The sequence below is a fragment of the Esox lucius genome, chromosome 24, assembly GCF_011004845.1.
Source record: "Esox lucius isolate fEsoLuc1 chromosome 24, fEsoLuc1.pri, whole genome shotgun sequence".
In the NCBI taxonomy this organism is placed as follows: Eukaryota; Metazoa; Chordata; class Actinopteri; order Esociformes; family Esocidae; genus Esox; species Esox lucius.
The window spans coordinates 25,265,651-25,279,368 of NC_047592.1; the positions used below are offsets into that span (position 1 = coordinate 25,265,651).

The following is a 13,718-nucleotide window of genomic DNA, read 5'->3' on the forward strand; positions in this document are numbered from 1 at the left end:
AACGTGATAATAAATGGCTTCATATTATCACTATCCTTAAATCCTTAAAAGACAGTTTTTCTGCATGATCAGACATATTTTCTAAATCAACGCCAACATTTCTGAATTTATGCCAGGGAATGCAAACCCATGAGTACAACTGTAGCTGTCATAAACAGACTGCAAAAATCCCCCTGTACACCACTGGGAATTACATCGGTGATTGGTGTGTTCTGTCATTCAGTGTTCATTCTCGGATATATTGATCCCTTTGTGTCTGTGTGTATGTATGTGTGTGTCCTGACATCTGTTTAGGTATTTATTGTGTTCTAACCATATGCTCTGGCACACCTACTGAGGCATTTAGATGGTTTATTCCTCACTCTCTTCTGTAATATTGAGTATTCCCTCTGCTCCTTCTCTCGCTCCTTCCTCTTTTCTCTTATTTTCCTTTATCTTTCTTTGGCCCTATCTCTCTGTCTCTATCCCTCTGCTCACTTATCAGGTCTCTCTACCATCTCTTTTTCCTTTCTATCGACTATCATTCTTTCATCCTCTCACTGGCAAAACATTTTTCTTTCATCTCAACCTTTCTCTTTTTTTATGAACATACTTGCACATTTTCAAAGCTCTATTTGACAGAGGGAGTGAGAGAGGGTGAGGAGGTTCCTGAAATGGCTTCAGGCTGGAATGACATTTTGCAGAGGAACTTTCTCTAACTTTTGCTTTTGTCTTGTAACTTATTGTATCCTTCCTTCTGCACTGTTCACCCAAGACTGTTGTCCCCACAGTGGTGGCCAGGTCTCCACCCATGAGACAGGAAGGACACAAGTATGTTTATCCCAAAAAGGGGGGGTGTTGCTAATATTTATGACAGTAAATATAATTTTACTTTTAAACACATCACCGGTTTTCATTCTTTTGAAGTTTTACTCATGAAAGCTAACCAGGCTGATAAATCGTTTTTCTTAGCTACTATTTACAAGCCCCCCGGGCCATACACAATGTTCCTAAGTGAGTTTCCAGAATTCATGTCTATCTTTGTAGTCAAGGCAAATACTATTCTAATTTTTGGCAATTTCAATAGGCCAATGACCCTCTTCAAAAAGCCTTTGAAACCCTTTGACTCAATGGGTTTTGTCCAACAAGTCTCAGGTCCAATACACTGCCACAATCATACCTTCGACATTGTCCTGTCACAAGAAATAGATATTGTAGATCTGATAATTATTCCCCATAATCCTGGAATATTGGATCACAGTCTTATTACATTTACCATGCATTTACCATACATTTACCAACTTTCTTCTACTAAACAAAAATAACAAAAGGAGAGTATGACCGTGAACTTAGGAGCAGCAAAACAACACTAACTATAAACAATGAACAACAGCTGAAAGGCAAACAGAACAACTAAAATAGGGTTCCCAATTTAAGACAATGAGACAGCTGAAAACAGAAAACAGTACCGGAGAGATGCCTAGAGGCACCTCTGCAGTCAGGTCCTAACTGTGGCCCCCAGGTGCATGGAGATGCCTAGAGGCCCCCAGCCAGGTCCTGACAATAAATAGTTGGGAAAATATAATCTAGATCCAGAATATGTTAAACAATTATAAGCCAATTTCAAAACCTCCCATTCCTCAAATTTTTTTTCGAAAAGTGTGTTTCCGAACAACTGAATTCCTTCCTAAATACAAATAACATATATGAAATGCTCCAGTCTGGTTTCAGACCCCATCATAGCACTAAGACTGCACTCGTGAAGGTAACAAATTACCTTCTAATGGCCTCAGACAAAGGTTCCGTATCTGTTGTGTTGCTTCCTTCTCTTAGAGAGACTGGAAACCCATATTGGGCTACGTGGACACATTGTAGCCTGGTTTTAATCTTATTTATCTGAAAGATATCAGTCCGTATGTGTGAATGACATGTCCTCTGACAAATCAACGGTATGTTTTGGTGATCCTCAAGGCTCAGTTTTGGATGAACATCCAAAACCTGCTTTTTTCCATCTTCGGAAAAATCTTTGTATCAAAACCTGATGCAGAAAAACGAATACATGCTTTTGTTCCTTCTAGATTAGATTACTGTAATCCTCTTCTCTCCGGTCACCCTGATGAATCAATAAATTAACTTCAATTAGTGCTGCACATAGCTGCTAGAATCCTAACTAGAACTAAAAATGTTAACACATTACTCCAGTACTAGCCTCTCTACACTGGCTGCCTGTTAGGGTTAGGGCTGATTTTAAGGTATTATTGTCAACCTATAAAGTAATACATGGACTTGCTCTGACTTACCTCACTGAAATGATCCAGCCATACATACTGTAATAAAACCCTCCTGACCAACCGTACATGGTGGTAGGGCCACTGGAACAACAGTATAGCGTAGCTGCCACCACCTTTGATAAACCCGGTTTAGTCCGGTATAGGAGAAGGCTTTTCCCCACACACACCACCAGGCCGAGAACAACAATGGAATAACAATAGTCTTTATTAGTACATAACTTATCCACTAAATACATTCATAAAAACATCCCAGGGGATGCCAGGGATGTTACCTAATACTAGTAGTAGAAGTGCTTTGTTCATACCCACTACGATATTGTGATACACTTCTAGGCGTCCTGGTCTCTTAAATAACTCCAAGTTAACTTTGGCGCTGTCTGTATACCTCGACCCAGGTCCAACATAAATCTGTCAATTTCAATTATTAAAGCGCCCTTGCCCAGCCTCGTGTAAATACAGACTGTAGGCAGGGCTTTCTCTCATATAGCTCCATTACTGTGGAATGATCTGCCAATTAAGGTTAGAAATGCAAACTCAGTGTCTGCTAAAGACTCATCTCTTCAGCATGGTCTATGATTAAGTGCAGTCTGGCCCAGGGTTGTGAAGGTGAATGGAAAGGCTTGATACTGTCCACTCTTGCTGTCTTGCCAGGTGGGCTCTCATCGCCACTGGGATGCCGTCTCTCCAATGCCATTCGGGGGCAGAGTCACTGGCTTGTTTTTCCGTTGCGCCCATTGTGCTATTGGGGTGAATTCTGGTAGATATACTCGGCCCTCATTTCAGGGTGGTTGCAGTTGGTTGGTGTCCCTTTGGTTGATGCCTGGCGATGTGGGTGGATTGACTTCCTGGCTCTTGGGGCCTGTCTGAGGCCTCCCCCGGATAGGGCCACAGTGTCACTGGAGCCCCCAAGGTTTTCCGCTGCCATTATTGGGCCGGGGGGAGTGAGGGTCAGTTCTCCTTCTCCACTGTAAATCCTTGTAAACCTAAGGAATGCACTCTCAACATTTTCTTGTCTCCTGATCCATTCAAACTTAGGAGAACATGAGGTCTTGGCGCACACCTCCCAAGTACCAGGCTCTAAAGACCCCTAACACATTTCCTGCGTCTGTCTCCACTCCCTACAACACTGTGACAATGGCGGTCTCGAAAGACTCTGCTCTCCCTGTCCAAAGTCCTCCTGACTGTGATGCAGATCAAGACCATACCTGACGATTCCAGCTACCAGTCTTATAACCCCACCCCCCAGCCCCCACTCCACCCGGTTGACCCTGTCCTTGTCCATCTAGGTTTTATAGACTCTGGACACAACCCAAATGCATTTACTAATAATTACAACTTGTACTCTTAAAAATGTTCACCTGGCACAGCCAGAAGAGGACTGGTCACCCCCCTGAGCCTGGTTCTTCTCTAGGTTTCTTCCTACATTTTGGCCCCTCTTAGGGGATTTTTTTCCTAGCCACTGTGCTTCAACATTGTTGTTGCTTGCTCCTTGGGGTTTCAGGCTGGGTGTTTTGTAAACTGGTTGTTTTTGTGACAACTGCTGATGTAAAAAGGGCTTTATAAAATACATTTGATTAATTGATTGATGAATAGAGCCTTGGCTTTGTCAACCAGGTAAATGACCAGGTAAACAAGAAACAAAGGAGCTGTTCGTGGAGGCTGCATTACATAGCTATATTTTTGCTTTATGAAGTGTCAAAACCTCAAGAGCACTCTCTTTTTCTTGGTTTGTACTGAGTTACTTTATTTAGCTGACTACATTGATTAACAGCTCAGACATCTCGTTGCTCTCGCAAATACATCTGTTATTTTTGTGAGATCAGTACAGCTCTGAATGTTTTTCACTTTTTTATCTCCCTCCCTCCCCCCCATGTCTCTTCCCTCTCATAATATGTCCCCTCACAGCTGTACACGAGTAAAAAATAACCTCCTCTTCTATCACATAATTATATGGTGACAGGCTTCTAACGGTTCTGACACACACACACACAAACACACATTACACACTCACATTTCATGTTTTACTATACTCTCGGGGACCCCAAACATTATTCTTATTAATCTTTCATACCACATCATCTGTGAAACAGGGTTGAGGTAACGTAATGTTTTGGACATGTATGGCTTCCACTGAAACTGACTAATTTTCCACACTGATGATATCTGTGGATGGTATGAATGAAAGTTGGATACAAATGGGATAAAATTCTCTACTAAATGGCCTATTAGTAAATGGACAGTGACACATATATTTGGATCTGTATTCCACCACATTGGAATTATGTGATACATTACTATACTCTAGGGAACTCAAAATGCACATTTGACTTGTTCTGACTTACACATTTGCACATTTGAATATGGGGACTGTACATGAACTTCAACACCCTGGTATCTCAATTCTCGCATTCCAGCGCTAGGATGAACCCGTCAGTCCCTTTGTGAGATAATCTTTGCATTGATGTCTTACTTGGCTCTCTCCAGGAGGACATTTATGCCATGTCTGTACATGCATTTTATATTCATCCTCAATGAATTACAGTTACCATAACTGTTTACTGAACAACCCCGGTATCTCAATCCTCACACTCCAGCCCTTGGATGAACTCAGTCCTTTTGTGAGATAATACCCTACGTCGATGTCTAAACAGCAGCACAAGAACTAATACGTCATCTCCAGATTGTTACATTTACACAGAGGTTATTCCTCTGATAGCACCAGAACTTGCATTAGAAAAAACGACTGATAAAAGCTAGCAAAATAGATAGAAATATAAAATACATCATAATAATCAATGTGCTTTACAAAGAAAAATTAAAAATATAAAAAACAATAGCATGAAAACAGAATAACAGAATAATAATAAAACATTGAAAAAAAATAGACCTAGAATAAAAACGGGATAAAAACATAGGAAGCTATAAAAGCTGTAAGGCTAAATAGTCCGGTTAAGTTTAAGCGCTCTGTCATAGGCGCATGAAAAGAGAAGTGTTTTTAACCTGGATTTAAAAATGTACCGGTGCTGGTCATATAATTAGAATATCATCAAAAAGTTTATTTATTTCAGTAATTCCATTTAAAAAGTGAAACTTGTATAATGTATACATTCATTCCACACAGACTGATATATTTCAAGTGTTTATTTCTTTTAATTTTGATGATTATAACTGACAACTAATGAATACCCCAAATTCAGTATCTCAGAAAATTTTAATATTGTGAAAATGTTCAATATTGAAGACACCTGATGCCACACTCTAATCAGCTAATTATCTCAAAACACCTGGAAAAGCCTTTAAATGTTCTCTCAGTCTAGTTCTGTAGGCTAAACAACCATGGGGAAGACTGCTGACTTGACAGCTGTCCAAAAGACAACCATTGACACCTTGCACAAGGTCATTGCTAAAGAGGCTGGTTGTTCACAGAGCTCTGTGTCCAAGCACATTAATAGAGAGGCGAAGGGAAGGAAAAGATGTGTTAGAAAAAAGTGTATAAGCAATTGGGATAACCGCACCCTGGAGAGGATAGTGAAACAAAACCCATTCAAAAATGTGGGGGAGATTCACAAAGAATGGACAGCAGCTGGAGTCAGTGCTTCAAGAACCACCACGCACAGACGTATGCAAGACATGGGTTTCAGCTGTCGCATTCCTTGTGTCAAGCCACTCTTGAACAAGACACAACGTCAGAAGCGTCTCGCCTGGGCTAAAGACAAAAAAGACTAGACTGCTGCTAAGTTATGTTCTCGGATGAAAGTACATACTGCATTTCCTTTGGAAATCAAGGTCCCAGAGTCTGGAAGAAGAGAGAAGAGGCACAGAATTCACGTTGCTTGAAGTCCAGTGTAAAGTTTCCATAGTCAGTGATGGTTTGGGGTGCCATGTCATCTTCTGGTGTTGGTCCACTGTTTTTTCTGAGGTCCAAGGTCAACGCAGCCGTCTACCAGGAAGTTTTAGAGCACTTCATGCTTCCTGCTGCTGACCAACTTTATGGAGATGCAGATTTCATTTTCCAACAGGACTTGGCACCTGCACACAGTGCCGAAGCTGACAGTACCTCATAACACCTGAGCAGTGCCACAGACTGATGGACTAAGTATTGAGTGCTGTACATGCTCATACTTTTCATGTTCATAATTTTCAGTTGGCCAACATTTCAAAAATCTTCAGTAATATTCAAATTTTAGGAGATACTGAATTTAAGAATTTCATTAGTTGTCAGTTATAATCATCAGAAATACAAATTTGAAATACACTCACCTAAAGGATTATTAGGAACACCTGTTCAATTTCTCATTAATGCGATTATCTAATCAACCAATCACATGGCAGTTGCTTCAATGCATTTAGGGGTTTGGTCCTGGTCAAGACAATCTCCTGAACTCCAAACTGAATGTCAAAATGGGAAAGAAAGGTGATTTAAGCAATTTTGAGCTTGGCATGGTTGTTGGTGCCGGACGGGCCGGTCTGAGTATTTCACAATCTGCTCAGTTACTGGGATTTTCATGCACAACCATTTCTAGGGTTTACAAAGAATGGTGTGAAAAGGGAAAAACATCCAGTATGCGGCAGTCCTGTGGGCCAAAATGCCTTGTTGATGCTAGAGGTCAGAGGAGAATGGGATGACTCATTCAAGCTGATAGAAGAGCAACTTTGACTGAAATAACCACTTGTTACAACTGAGGTATGCAGCAAAGCATTTGTGAAGCCACAACACGCACAACCTTGAGGCGGATGGGCTACAACAGCAGAAGACCCCCCAGGGTACCACTCATCTCCACTACAAATAGGAAAAAGAGGCTACAATTTGCACGAGCTCACCAAAATTGGACAGTTGAAGACTGGAAGAATGTTGCCTGGTCTGATGAGTCTCGATTTCTCTTGAGACATTCAGATGGTAGAGTCAGAATTTGGCGTAAACAGAATGAGAACATGGATCCATCATGCCTTGTTACCACTGTGCAGGCTGGTGGTGGTGGTGTAATGGTGTGGGGGATGTTTTCTTGGCACACTTTAGGCTCCTTAGCGCCAATTGGGCATGGTTTAAATGCCACGGCCTACCTGAGCATTGTTTCTGACCATGTCCATCCCTTTATGACCACCATGTACCCATCCTCTGATGGCTACTTCCAGCAGGATAATGCACCATGTCACAAAGCTCGAATCATTTCAAATTGGTTTCTTGAACATGACAATGAGTTCACTGTACTGAAATGGCCCCCACAGTCACCAGATCTCAACCCAATAGAGCATCTTTGGGATGAGGTGGAACAGAAGCTTCGTGCCCTGGATGTGCATCCCACAAATCTCCATCAACTGCAAGATGCTATCCTATCAATATGGGCCAACATTTCTGAAGAATGCTTTCAGCACCTTGTTGAATCAATGCCACATAGAATTAAGGCAGTTCTGAAGGCGAAAGGGGGTCAAACACAATATTAGTATGGTGTTCCTAATAATGCGGTCGATGTATCGGTCTGTCGTGGTGAAGAAGCCGCAAGGCGAAGCTCTGGATTTACCGGTCAATCTACGTTCCTACTCTCACCTATGGTCATGAGCTTTGGGTCATGACCGAAAGGACAAGATCCCGGATACAGGCGGCCGAAATGAGCTTTCTCCGCAGGGTGGCTGGGCGATCCCTTAGAGATAGGGTGAGAAGCTCGGTCACCCGGGAGGAGCTCAGAGTAGAGCCGCTGCTCCTCCACATCGAGAGGGGTCAGCTGAGGTGGCTTGGGCATCTGTTTCGGATGCCTCCGGAACGCTTTCCTGGGAAGGTGTTCCGGTCCCGTCCCACCGGGAAGAGACCCCGGGGAAGACCTAGGACACGCTGGAGGGACTATGTCTCCCGGCTGGCCTGGGAACACCTCTGTGTCCCCCCGGAAGAGCTGGAGGAAGTGTCTGGGGAGAGGGAAGTCTGGGCTTCCCTGCTTAGACTGCTGCCCCCGCGACCCGGCCCCGGATAAGCGGAAGATGATGCTATGCTATGCTATGCTATGTTCCTAATAATCCTTTAGGTGAGTGTACAATATATTTTCCATCAGAAAATATCACCTTACAATAATTGACTGAGTTACAGGGTTTTTGAATAAAATATCAAATATACACAAAATTCCAACGTAACATTTGTAATTCAGTAATACTGAATGAGAGGATTGGTCATACACTGTATGTACACTGCTGAAAAAAATTAAGGGAACACTTAAATAACACATCGGGTCTTGAACATGGAAATTTCTGTGCATTGTGTTATTCATTGAGAACAAAATTACGTAACGGCATTCAGTGGAAACCAAAATCACCAAGCAATTGAGGGCTGGATTTAAACTCACACTGAAAATCAAAGGAAACAATTAAAATCAGAGGCTGTTCCAACTTGAGTGAATTTTATCCTGGCAACTCATAATGTGACTCAGTAGTGTGTACGGCCCCCGGATGCCTGTATGGACTCCCTGATGAGATGGAGGATGGTGTACCTCGTGGCATTGTATGCACTGTTACATAATGTCCCAGAGGTTCTCAATTGGATTCGGGTCTGGGAACGTGAGGGGCAGTCAATGGCATCAATACCTTTATCGTCCAGAAATTGCCTACACACTGGCCACATGAGGCCGGGCTTTGTCCTGCATCTGGAGGAACCCAGGGCCCACTGCACCAGTGTGAAGGCTGATTTTAGGTCTGAGCATTCAGGGTACCGTTGGCTAGCACATGGAGGTCTTTGCGACCCTCTAAGGATATGCCTCCCCAGACCATCACTGACCCACCGCCAAACCAGTCATGCTGCATGAGGTTGCAGGCAGCATAATGTTCACCATGGCGTGTCCAGACTCATCTGTGAAGAGAAGAGGACACCAATGGCAGACCTGCTCGTACTGGTGTTCTCTGTCAAATGCCGATCTAGCTGCACGGTGCTGGGCTGTGAGAAAAGGTCCTACTAAAGGACGTCAGGCCCTCATGCCACCCTCATGGAGTCTGTTTCTGACAGTTTGGTCAGAAATATGTACACCAGTAGCCTGCTGGAGGTCATTTTGTAGGGCTCTGGCAGTGCTCCTGCTGTTCCTTTTTGCACAAAAGAGCAGATACCGGTCCTGCTGCTGGGTTGATTCCCTTCTACACCACGCTCCAGTTCTCCTCGTTGTTGAAGTCTAACACTTCCCCGAGTTGGTTTGTTGGAAAGGAGAATAACACACCAGGAGTCAGGTCAATTACCGTACCGTATATTTCGTTTATTACAAAAGCTTTTGGAGACAGAGTGTCGCTGCACAATGTCTAAAGATCAATCAGTCACATGAGCATTATTTATACTTCAAACACGCCTAAAAGTGGGGGTTGAATATGCCAAGCATGTGTGCCATTGGTCCAGTTTATGTTCTATACCTTTATGTGTAAATACAGTACAAGCATCATCTTTGCACTTTGTGGTTTCTGTCTTGTCTATTCTTAATCTGACACACAAGCTCAGTCTGCTCTTGTTCCCTAGAAACAGTCTAAATAAGATTTCCTGTTTTCTATTTGCAACTATCAGTTTCAGCTTATGCTACAGACATTCAACATTTTGCTTCAATGCTCACAACAGTTTGACAACTTATACACTAAAATGTATCCACATCGTGTAACAGCCTGTTTCCTGGTATCTCTTCCAAGCTCTTGAGACTGTACTGGAAGACACAGCAAACCTTCTTGTGACTACACATATAGATGTGCCATTCTGGAGGAGGTGGACTACCTGTGCAACCTGAATGGGCAGCAATTACCACCTCATGTTAGCAGAAGTGACAAGGACACTAACAAAATGCGAAACTAGAGAAAAATCAGTCAGGAAGGATAAGGAGAGAGCAATTGTCTGTGGCTACCATTCCCTTTTAGGAGTTGTCTTGCTATTGCCTCTCCAGTGCACCTGTGGTCACTTTCATTTGCATCAACAGGTGGCATTGATTCACTATTACATATGCTTCCTAACTAGACAGTCTGATGTCCCTGACATTTAATTGACTTGTTATACTGTTATACTGTGATGATTACGTGTTACCTTAATTTTTCTGAGCAGTGTATTACCATTAAAATACGATCAGACAGCTTTAAGAAAAAGACGAATTGTTTATCGAACATTTGAATTACATTTTTGTAGAACAGTAACATTTAAAGGTAAGGTCAGCAAAAATCATAGGAACACAAATTAGCAATGTAAAAAAAATTATAAAATGACATAGTTTAATAACACAATTAATTTAAGATAGTTGAGGATCATTTGGACATGATATTGCGCAAAACTGAAAAAAGAGACTTCTTCAAAACCATGTCTCAAGGATATTAAGAGCGAGAACACGCTTTTAGGCATAAATGTACACGTCTAAACATGTAAAACGTCCGTGAATTCTTACTTAAAGCTCTCCCTGATGATTTGAGGCAAAACCAAGAAGTTTCAGTTCAGCAGTCATTTGTATGCATTTATTCACGCACGAATATCTATCATTGCCTGGCCCTGATTCCGAGCGCAGCAGTGAGTACGGTTAGTACAGAAGGTAACGCTCTGGGGGGATGAGCTCGGGCAGAACTTACAATGCGGTGAGCTAAAGCATGACGAGCGTTTTTACTCTTAGCTAAAAAAAAGATGTGCGCTGGCGAGACAAAAGAGCCTACATATTATTCCTATTGAAATGTGAAAAGAGGAGACTGTGGAAAATACATCCAAAACGAAATATTGCTGATCATTTTGTTGTAAGTGTTTAAATATAACTTATTTATGCTGTTTCAAAATGTATCTACTGTTCCATAAATCTATTGGTATTTTGTGTGGCTGTTCTTGTCTTGGGTTCCAAACAATATTTCTAAGTATATAATTTTCATATTGACCGAGAAATGTAAATAGCCAATTACTTGTATACTTTTTTGGGTCTGAAATATAATTGACCTATAATGAATACTATAATGAGAAAATTGTTATTAAATGTTTATATGAGTCCATCTTTCAGATAAATAAACATGGACGCATTAATTTGATTTACATTTCTATCATTATGACATATTTATATTATATATTATGTTTCAATACATCTGCACAGATAAATGTCTCCCTGGAAGATGTGGTCTCCAGGGGTTAATTTGATGCTGATAATGATTTTACCACTTAATACAGGTGAGTCTGTGCATTTGTTATTTGTAGTGCCAGTCTCTTTGTGGTATTGTGAAATCTAACATGTATCCAGAACGATGCAACATCTATTTGTGCTTTCCTTTTCACTCCTGCACGGGTGCCAGCTCTGTTTGTGCTACAATTTCTGTTCAACACTTATAGCCTGGGTGCCAAATGTTTTTAGCTATAATATCTGATCCTTTCATGTGGTCTGAGAGCTAAATGTGTTTGTGATAATGTTTGTACTGCTCATACTGTATACCCTGAGTGCCAGATCTGTTTGAACTATTATGCAGACCTCTGGGCTCTTTTCCATTTTGTCATTCTCTCCCTCTCTCTGTTTCCTCTGTTTCTCCTTCCTCTCCTTCCTTTTTCTCCTCTTCTTCGTTTTCTATCTATTGGTCATTTCACCCAAACCCATTCTCTCTTCTTCTCTTTTGCTCCTTCTCTCGCTCCCACCTCATTCCTCCCCTTATCCCTTTTTCTTAGCACAAAACACAGACCTTCCTCCACCTGCCCTCAACACCAATGACAGCAGCTCCCTGAACCAGATTACTACACCGTCCAGCCTAACTGGCCAACCTGTTCAGCCCTACATCAGTCTCCTACTCCTTGGTAGAAGTTTCTTTTTAAGTGATGTTTAGTTATATTGTTGACATCATCAATCCACCCGTCATCTATTATCACAGTCTATCAATATCCAACTATCATCTGTTAATCCAATACCACCTATACCACCTATCTATCCAATCTATATACTCTATCTCTTCATAGGTCTTACCGTGGGACTCTCCGGGAGTGTCTACCTTTGCATACTGCGATATATCTGCATTGGCTGGTGCCAGCCAATAGTGGTCACCCCAGAGTCGGAAGCTCTTGCTGGTTTTGTGTAGGTTACAGTGATGTTGTGACATTCTGTGCCCCGCTATATTGGTGACCCTGCCTTTTAAAAGCATACTGAGGCAAAAGCCTTTTGAAGTTCACTTTGGTGTTGTGAATGGACATTATAATATTTGGTCCCTCTGCATACTGAGTCAAATTAATGCATAATAAGCCTATTGAGGCTTTAAGTGCCAGGGCTACTTGAGTAGGTATATTCATAAGGGCGGAGTGTGCTGCTTTATGATCCGAGAACTCAATGTTTTCATTCAAAAAGAACGCTTTGAGTTTGTATATATGACAGATATCTTTGACACATTTTTTGACAAAAATGTCCAGAGATTTATATTCAACACTCTTCTACCTGCCTGTGCGAAATACGAAGCAGACTAATTTTGGCTCTGGCTATAGAGTCATAACATCAATTATGTAAGAAGCACTTCATGGGATTTTTAAGGCGTTAGATTGTCAAATGCAATTAATAGTGTAAAAAATCAAGTGAACATGTTCATATAATTGGCATGTGACAGATTTAGAAGAGATTGTCAGGTACCGATAGAAGTCTCAGGGGATGGGCTGTCTGGTTCGGCTGGTTGCCATGGGCTACTGCCATTGCTTGTTGCCATGGAAATAGTTCTACTATTATGCCTCTAGATGGTGTTGTCCTCCAGATTATTGAGTAAGAATGGCACTTTGAACAGTTGAAAGAGAAATCAGAAGAAACATTCAACATTTGTTTTTATATGGTTAAAGGTGAAATGTGAATGTTATATTTATGTGTATTGGTGACTTTTTAATATTTAGAATTTTATGTAAACACATTAAATCATTATGATTTGTTATTTTATTTGACAACTATATAATCCAAATGGTTTCCATTTATAATTAAAATGATTAAAATATTCTCAACAAGGTTAACATTACCATTCATAATGTATTTATTTTAATTAGTTGAATGTATGCAAAGGATACACAAGACAGACCACGCAACAAAATGTAGTAGTGATGACGTGTGTGTGTGTGGGTGTATGTGTGAAAGTGCGTGTGTGCGAGCGTGCACATGCATGGTTGTTTGTTCTCAGAAGTTGAACCAATTCGACTTTTCCCACAGAAGAACGCTGTTTTCATTACCCAGACTACTTCCTTTACTAACCCTCATCATTTTTTTCATGCAAGCATTTCCTGGAAAATGCATCAAAACACTCAAACATTTGTTTTTCTATCCTTGTGAGGACCAGAATTATAATCCACTATTTTTCTAATCTTGCAATACTAAACCTAACCCTCACCCTTACCCTAACAGTTATCATAACAACCCCTAACCCTTTTCTCAGTAACCTAACCTTTATTTCTAAATTTAACCTACAGTTATAGGAAAATGTATTGTCACCCTTGCCCTTTATTAAAAGGGATTGCATGGACAATCTCAGTTACAAGTC

At 41.2% G+C, this 13,718-nt stretch overlaps 1 long non-coding RNA gene across 1 annotated transcript; it reads left to right on the plus strand.

Annotated features, from left to right (window-relative positions):
- The first annotated feature begins 10,608 nt into the window (after window positions 1-10,608).
- LOC105028226 lies at window positions 10,609-13,105 on the plus strand. Its single transcript, XR_829366.3, has 4 exons — window positions 10,609-10,985; window positions 11,330-11,403; window positions 11,890-12,015; window positions 12,175-13,105. It is a non-coding gene; the product is annotated as an uncharacterized LOC105028226 (long non-coding RNA).
- Window positions 13,106-13,718: the final 613 nt, after the last annotated feature.